The following is an 8,181-nucleotide window of genomic DNA, read 5'->3' on the forward strand; positions in this document are numbered from 1 at the left end:
TACAAAAATTAACCTCGGCCGGGACGGTGGCTCATGCCTGTAATCCTAGCACCTTGGGAGGACAAGCCGTGTGGATCACCTGAAGTCAGGAGTTTGAGACAAGCCTGGCCAACATGGTGAAACCCTGTCTCTACTACAAATACAAAAATTAGCCGGGCGTGGTGGCGGGTATTTGTAATCCCACCTATTCAGGAGGCTGAGGCAGGAGAATCGCTTGAACCTGGGAGGCGGAGGTTGCAGTGAGCTGAGATCATGCCACTGCACTCCAGCCTGGGTGACAAGTGCAAAACTCTATCTCAAAAAAAAAAAAAAATTAACCAGGCATGGTGGTGCACACCTGTAGTCCCAGCTACTAGGGAGGCTGAGATGGGAGAATGGCTTCAGCTCAGGAAGTGGAGGTTGCAGTGAGCCGAGATTGTGCCACTGCACTCTAGCCTAGGTGACAGAGCAAGACCCTGTCTCAAAAAAATAAAACTAAAATTAAAATAATACTTTAAAGAGAATCCCAACTCCACATCTTCCTATCCATGTGACCTTGGGCAGGGAATCTTACCTCTCTGTGACTTAGTTTGCTCATTTGTGAAATTAGGAGAATAATAGCAGCCTCTACCGAGTGAAAAAAGCAAACTGGTATTTACAATATAGCCTTTTATCAATGAAAACAGTTTGTGTAAGTGTGTGTGTGAGTGTGTATAGCTGTATATATAAATATGTATGTTAACTCATTGAAAGGGCCCTGAAAGACATGTACAAAATGCTAATATTTTATTTATTGATTTATTTAAATTTTTTCTGAGGCCTAGCCTAGGAGACAAGCCTAGGTAACAGAGCAAGACCCTGTCTCAAAAGACCCTAGGTGATTCTCTGTCACCTAGGCTGGAGTGCAGTGGCGCTATCCTGGCTCACTGCAACCCCTGCCTCCTGGGTTAAAGCAATACTGCTTCAGCCGGGCACAGTGGCTCACGCCTGTAATCCAGCACTTTGGGAGGTTGAGGTGGGAAGATCACCTGAGGTCAGGAGTTCAAGACCAGTCTGGCCAACATGGTGAAACCCCATCTTTACCAAAAAATACAAAAATTAGCCAGGCATGGTGGCACGTGCCTGGAGTCCTGGTTACTTGGGGGGCTGAGACAGAATAATCACTTGAACCCGGGAGGCAGAGGTTGCAGTGAGCCAAGATCCCGCTACTGCACTCCAGCCTGGGAGAAAGAGTGAGACTCTGTCTCAAAAAAAAAAAAAAAAAAAGGCCAGGCGCGGTGGCTCACACCTGTAATCCCAGCACTTTGGGAGGCCGAGGTGGGCAGATCACGAGGTCAGGAGATCGAGACTATCCTGGATAACACGGTGAAACCTCGTCTCTACTAAAAATACAAAAAAATAGCCGGGTGTGGTGGCAGGCGCCTGTAGTCCCAGCTACTCAGGAGGCTGAGGCAGGAGAATGGCGTGAACCCAGAAGGCAGAGTTTGCAGTGAGCCAAGATCATGCCACTGCACTCCAGCCTGGGCGACAGAGTGAGACTCCATCTCAAAAAAAAAAAAAAAAAAGCAATCCTGCCTCAGTCTCCCAAGTAGCTGGGACTACAGATGCGTGCCACCTCACTGGGCTAATATTTACATTTTTGGCAGAGATGGGGTTTTGCCATGGTTTCCCAGGCTGGTCTCAAACTTCCGGGCTCAAGCAATCCTCCCGCTTTGGTCTCCCAGACTGCTGGGATAACTCACTGCACTGGCCAAAATGCTAATACTTCATATTCCTGTTTTTTCACGTTGGGTTCTTTAATCTATCCAGAATATGTGTTTGGTAGGAGATGGGATTTAGATTTATTTTTTCTAATTTGATAATTTTTTTTTCTTTTGAGGCAGAGTTTTGCTCTTGTCACCCAGGCTGGAGTACAATGGCATGATCCTGGCTCACTGCAACCTCCGCCTCCCAGGTTCAAGCAATTCTCCTGCCTCAGCCTCCCGAGTAGCTGGGATTATAAGCGTGCGCCAACATGCCTGACTAATTTTCATATTTTTAGTAGAGACGGGGTTTCCCCATGTTGGCCAGGCTGGTCTCGAAATCCTGACCTCAGATGATCTACCCGCCTCCACCCCACCAAGTGCTGGGATTACAGGTGTAAACCATCGTGCCCGGCCTAATTTGATTTTTTTTTTTTTTTTTTTTTTTTTTTTTTTGAGACGGAGCCTCGCTCTTTCACCCAGGCTGGAGTGCAGTGGCGCGATCTCGGCTCACTGCAGGCTCCGCCCCCCCGGGGTTCACGCCATTCTCCTGCCTCAGCCTCCCGCGTAGCTGGGACTACAGGCGCCCGCCACCTCGCCCGGCTAGTTTTTTTTTTTTTTTTTTATTTTTAGTAGAGACGGGGTTTCACCGTGTTAGCCAGGATAGTCTCGATCTCCTGACCTCGTGATCCGCCCGCCTCGGCCTCCCAAAGTGCTGGGATTACAGGCGTGAGCCACCGTGCCCGGCCAATTTGATTATTTTTAATCCCAACGCCATGTATTAAATAGGTCGTTCTTGGTTTTTTTTTGTTTTTTTTTTTTGTTTTTGAGACGTAGTCTCGCTCTGTCACCCAGGCTGGAGTGCAGTGGCGTGATCTCGGCTCACTGCCAGCTCCGCCTCCCAGGTTCACGCCATTCTCCTGCCTCAGCCTCTCGGAGTAGCTGGGACTACAGGCGCCTGCCAGCACGCCCGGCTAATTTTTTGTATTTTTAGTAGAGACGGGTTTCACCGTGGTCTTGCCTGCCTTGGCCTCTCAAAGTGCTGGGATTACAAGCGTAAACCACCGCGCCTGGCCTCTTGTTTTTTTTTTTTTTTTTTTTAAATAGTCTCACTCTGTTCCCCAGGCTAGAGTGCAGTGGCGCTATCTTTGCTCACTGCAACCTTTGCCTACTGGGTTTAAGCGATTCTCCTGCCTCAGCCTCCCGAGTAGGTGGGACTACCGGCACATGCTACCACACCCAGCTAATTTTTGTTTTTTTGTTTTGTTTTGTTTTGTTTTGTTTTTTGAGATGGAGTCTTGCTCTGTCGCCAGGCTGGAGTGCAGTGGCGCGATCTCAGCTCACTGCAACCACTGCCTCCCGGGTTCAAGTGATTCCCCTGCCTCAGCCTCCCAAGTAGCTGGGATTACAGGCATGCACCCCCATATATTTTAGTAGAGACGGGGTTTCACCATGTTGGCCAGGGTGGTCTCGATCTCCTCACCTCATGATCTGCCTGCCTGGGCCTCCCAAAGTGCTGGGATTACAGGCGTGAGCCACCGTGCTCGGCCTAATTTTTGTATTTTTAGTAGACGGTGTTTTACTATGTTGGCCAGGCTGGTCTTGAACTCCTGACCTCAGGTGACCCACCTGACTCAGCCTCCCAAAGTGCTGGGATTACAGGCACCCGGCCTTTTTTTTTTTTTGAGATAGAGTCTCATTCTGTCACCCAGGCTGGAGTAGTGTTGTGGCTCCATCTCGCCTCACTGCAACCTCTGCTCCTCAGGCTCAAGGGATTCTCATGCCCCAGCCTCCCGAGTAGCTGGGATTACAGGCACGTGACACCATGCCTGGCTAATTTTTGTATTTTTAGTAGATACGGGGTTTCACCATGTTGGCCAGGATCGTCTCGAACTCCTGTTTTAATTGCAGCTTCATGGTTTCTTTTTTTAAATTTTTTTTCTATTTTATTTATTTATTTATTTTATTTTTGAGATGGACTCTTACTCTGTCACCCAGGCTAAAGTGCAGTGGCACGATCTCAGCTCACTGCAATCTCTGCCACCTGGGTTCAAGCAATTCTCCTGTCTCAGCCTCCCAAGTAGTTGGGAATACAGGCGCCTGCCACCATGCCAGGCTAATTTTTATATTTTTAGTAGAGACAGGGTTTCACCATGTTGGCCAGGCTGGCCTCACACACCCAACCTCAAGTGATCCGCCTGCCTCGGCCTCCCAAAGTGCTGGAATTACAGGCATGAGCCACCGTACCCAGCCAATTTTTTATTTAGAGATGCAGTCTCACTCTGTCACCCAGGCTGGAGTGCTCTGGTGTGATCTCGGCTCACTGTAACCTCCACCTCCTGAGTTCAAGCAATTCTCCTGCTTCAGTCTCCCGAGCAGCTGGGACTACAGGCGGGTGCCAGCATGCCCCGCTACTTTTTGTATTTTTAGTAGAGATGGGGTTTCGCCATGTTGCCAGGCTGGTCTCGAATTCCTTACCTCAGGTGATCCACCGGCCTTGGCCTCCTAAAGTGCTGGGATTACAGGCGTGAGCCACCATGACTGGCTGGTTTCATTTTGCTATATGGTAGAACAAGATGCCTTTGTTGATTTTTTTTCCTTCAATCAGCTTTCTCAGGTTGAAGCCCTTATTGGTCTTTTTCAAAAATTTCTGGCCAGGCGCAGTGGCTCACGCCTATAATCCCAGCACTTTGGGAGGCCGTAGGTGGGCAGATTCATGAGGTCAGGAGATCGAGACCATCCTGGAAAACATGGTGAAACCCTGTCTCTACTAAAAATACAAAAATTAGTTGCCACTGCACTCCAGCCTGTCGACAGAGCAAGACTCCGTCTCAGAAAAAAAAAAAAATTTCTTAGACAATCTCATACAAAAAAAAAAAATAGCCAGGCGTAGTGGTAGGCGCCTGTAGCCCCAGCTACTTGGGAGGCTGAGGCAGCAGAATGGTGTGAACCTGGGAGGCAGAGCTTGCAGGGAGCCAAGATCGTGCCACTGCACTCCAGCCTGGGCGTCACAGTGAGACCCCATCTCAAAAAAAAAAAAAAAAAACCCTTAGATTCAGTTTGATTTTGTTTTTTTTTTGTATTTTGTTTTGGCAATGGAGTCTCACTCTGTTGCCCAGGCTGGAGTGCAGTGGCACAATCACGACTCACTACAACCTCAACATCCTGGGCTCAAGGGCTCGTCCCACCTCAGCCTCATGAGTATCTGGGACCACAGACATGCACAACCATGCCAGGTTAATTTTTTTTTTTTTTTCTTTTTGAGACAGGGTTTTGCTCTTGTCTCCCAGGCTGGAGTGCAATGGTGCGATCCTGGCTCACTGCAACCTCCGCCTCCCATTTTCAAAGGATTCTCCTGCCTCGGCCTCCTGAGCAGCTGGGATTACAGGCATCCACCACCACGCACAGCTAATTTTTGTATTTTTTAGTAGAGACAAGGTTTCACCATATTAGCCAGGCTTTTCTTGAACTCCTGACCTCAGGTGATCTGCCTGCCTCAGCCTCCCAGAGTGCTGGGATTACAGGTGTGAGCCACCGCTCCCGGCCAATTTTTTTTTTTTTTTGTAGAGACGAGGTCTCACTATGTTGTCCAGGCTGGTCTTGAACTCCTAGTCTCAGGCTATACTCCCACCTTGGCCTCCCAATGTGCTGGGATTACAGGGGATGAGCCACCACTCCTGGCCATGTTTCTTTTTTTTTTTATTGTTTTTTATTTTTGTAGAGACAGGATCTCACACTCCCATCTAGGCTAGAGGACAGCGACATTTTATTTTTAATTCTTTTTGTTTTTTAAAAATTAATGTTTTCTGGGCTTGGCGCGATGGCTCACGCCTGTAATCCCAGCACTTTGGGAGGCTGAGGCAGGCAGATCACAAGGTCAGGGGTTCGAGAGCAGCCTGGCCAACATGGTGAAACCCCGTCTCTACTAAAAATACAAAAATTAGCCTGGCGTAGTGGCACCTGTCTGTGATCCCAGCTACTCGCGAGACTGAGGCAGGATAATTGCTTGAACCTAGGAGGCGGAGGTTGCGGTGAGCCGAGATCTGGCCATTGCACTCCAGCCTGGGCAACAGGAGCAAGACATCGTCTCAAAAAAAAAAAAAATTAATGTGTTTTTCAAATAAGAAAGTGGAGAAGGCTGGGCACAGTGGCTCACGCCTGTAATCCCAGCACTTTGGGAGGCTGAGGCGGGCGAATCAGGAGGTCAAGAGTTGGAGACCAGCCTGGCCAACATGGTGAAACCCGTCTCTACTACAAATACAAAAAGTAGCTGGGCGTGGTGGCGAGTGCTTGTAATCCCAGCTACTCGGTAGGCTGAGGCAGGAGAATCCTGTGAACCCGGGAGGCGGAGGTTGCAGTGAGCCCAGATCTCGCCATTGCACTCCAGCCTGGGTGACAGGGCGAGACTCTGTCTCAAAAAAAGAAAAAAAAGAAAAAAGAAAAAGAAAGTGGAAGCTTGGCCGGGTGCAGTGGCTCATGCCTGTAATCCCAGCACTCTGGGAGGTGGACACGGGTGGATCATGAGGTCAAGAGATCGAGACCATCCTGGCTAACATGGTGAAACCTTGTCTCTATTAAAAATACAAAAAATTAGCTGGGCATGGTGGCAGGCACCTGTAGTCCCAGCTACTCGGGAGGCTGAGGCAGAAGAATCGCTTGAACCCAGGAGGCGGAGGTTGCAGTGAGCCGCAATTGCGCCACTGCACTCCAGCCTGGGTGACAGAGCAAGACTCCGTCTCAAAAAATAAAAATAAAAAAGAAAGTGGAGGCTGGGCGCGGTGGCTCATGCCTGTAATCCTAGTACTTTGGAAGGCTGAGGCGGTTGGATCACTTGAGGCCAGGAGTTTTGAGACCAGCCTGGCCAAGATAGTGAAACCCTATTTCTACAAAATACAAAAATTAGCTGGATTTGGTGGTACATGCCTGTAGTCCCAGCTATTCAGGAGGCTGAGGCAGGAGAATCGCTTGAACCCAGGAACTGGAGGTTGCAGTGAGCCAAGATCACGCCACTGCACTCAGCCTGCGTGTTGCAGTGAGATTCTAAGGAAAAAAAAAAAAAGTTGCCAGGCACGGTGGCTCATGCGGAGGTTGCAGTGAGCCTAGATCACGCCACTGCACTCCAGCCTGGGCAACAGAGCCAGACTCCGTCTCAAAAAAAGAAAAAAAAAAGCCAATTTTTTTTTTAAAGATGTGGGGGGGTCTTGCCATGTTTCCCAGACTGGTCTTTAACTTGAGAATTGCTCAAGCAATTCTCCCATCTTAGGATCCCAAAGTGCTGGAATTACAGGCCTGAGCCACTGTGCCCTTCCCACATATAGCAAACTTTAACATTAATGATCATAAAGATAACTACAGATTTCAGATTTCACAAATTTATTTCCTTGCCATGTCTTCTTTCTTGGTTTTGTTTTTTACTTTTTAATTTTTATGTGTTTTTTTTTCACCTTGGCCTTCCAAGGAGCTGGGATTACAGGTGTGAGTCACCATGCCCAGCCATTTATAGCAAACTTCCTACTTTGTTTTGTTTTGTTTTGTTTTTGAGACGGAGTGTTGCTCTGTCCCCCAGGCTGGAGTGCAGTGGCGCCATCTGGGCTCACTGCAAGCTCTGTCTCCCGGGTTCACATCATTCTCCCACCTCAGCCTCCCGAGTAGCTGAGACTACAGGCGCCCACCACCATGCCCGACTAATTTTGTTTTTGTATTTTTAGTAGAGACGGGGTTTTGCTGTGTTAGCCAGGATGGTCTCTATCTCCTGACCTTGTGATCAGCCCGCCTTGGCCTCCCAAAGTGCTGGGATTACAGGCATGAGCCAACTTCCTAAGTTTCTGTTTGCATAGTTGAGTGATACTGTTTCATCCCCCTGCTTGGATGCTAGTTTGGCTGAGTATGAGGTTCAAATTTTTTTTTTTTTTTTTGAGACAAGAGTCTTGCTCTTGCCCAGGCTGGAGTGCAGTGGCACGATCTCGGCTCACTGCAAGCTCCGCCTCCTGGGTTCACACCATTCTCCTGCCTCAGCCTCCTGAGTAGCTGGGACTACAGGCGCCCGCCACCACGCCTGGCTAATTTTTTTTTGTAGAGTTTTAGTAGAGACGGGGTTTCACTGTGTTAGCCAGGATGGTCTTGATCTCCTGACCTTGTGATCCTCCCGCCTTGGCCTCCCAAAGTGCTGGGATTACAGGCATGAGCCACTGCACCCGGCCCAAATTTTTTTTTTTTTTTTTGAGACAGAATCTCTCTCTGCCACCCAGGCAGGAGTATGGTGGCAAGATCTTGGCTCACTGCAACCTCTGCCTCCTGGGTTCAAGCAATTCTCATACCTCAGCCTCCCAAGTAGCTGGGACTACAGGTGCCTGCCATCACACCTGACTAATTTTTGTATTTTTTTTTTTTTTTCAGAGATGGAGTCTCAATGTTGTTGCCTGGGCTGGAGTGCAATGGCACGATCTTGGCTCACTGCAAC

The sequence above is a fragment of the Nomascus leucogenys genome, chromosome 4 (assembly GCF_006542625.1).
Source record: "Nomascus leucogenys isolate Asia chromosome 4, Asia_NLE_v1, whole genome shotgun sequence".
In the NCBI taxonomy this organism is placed as follows: Eukaryota; Metazoa; Chordata; class Mammalia; order Primates; family Hylobatidae; genus Nomascus; species Nomascus leucogenys.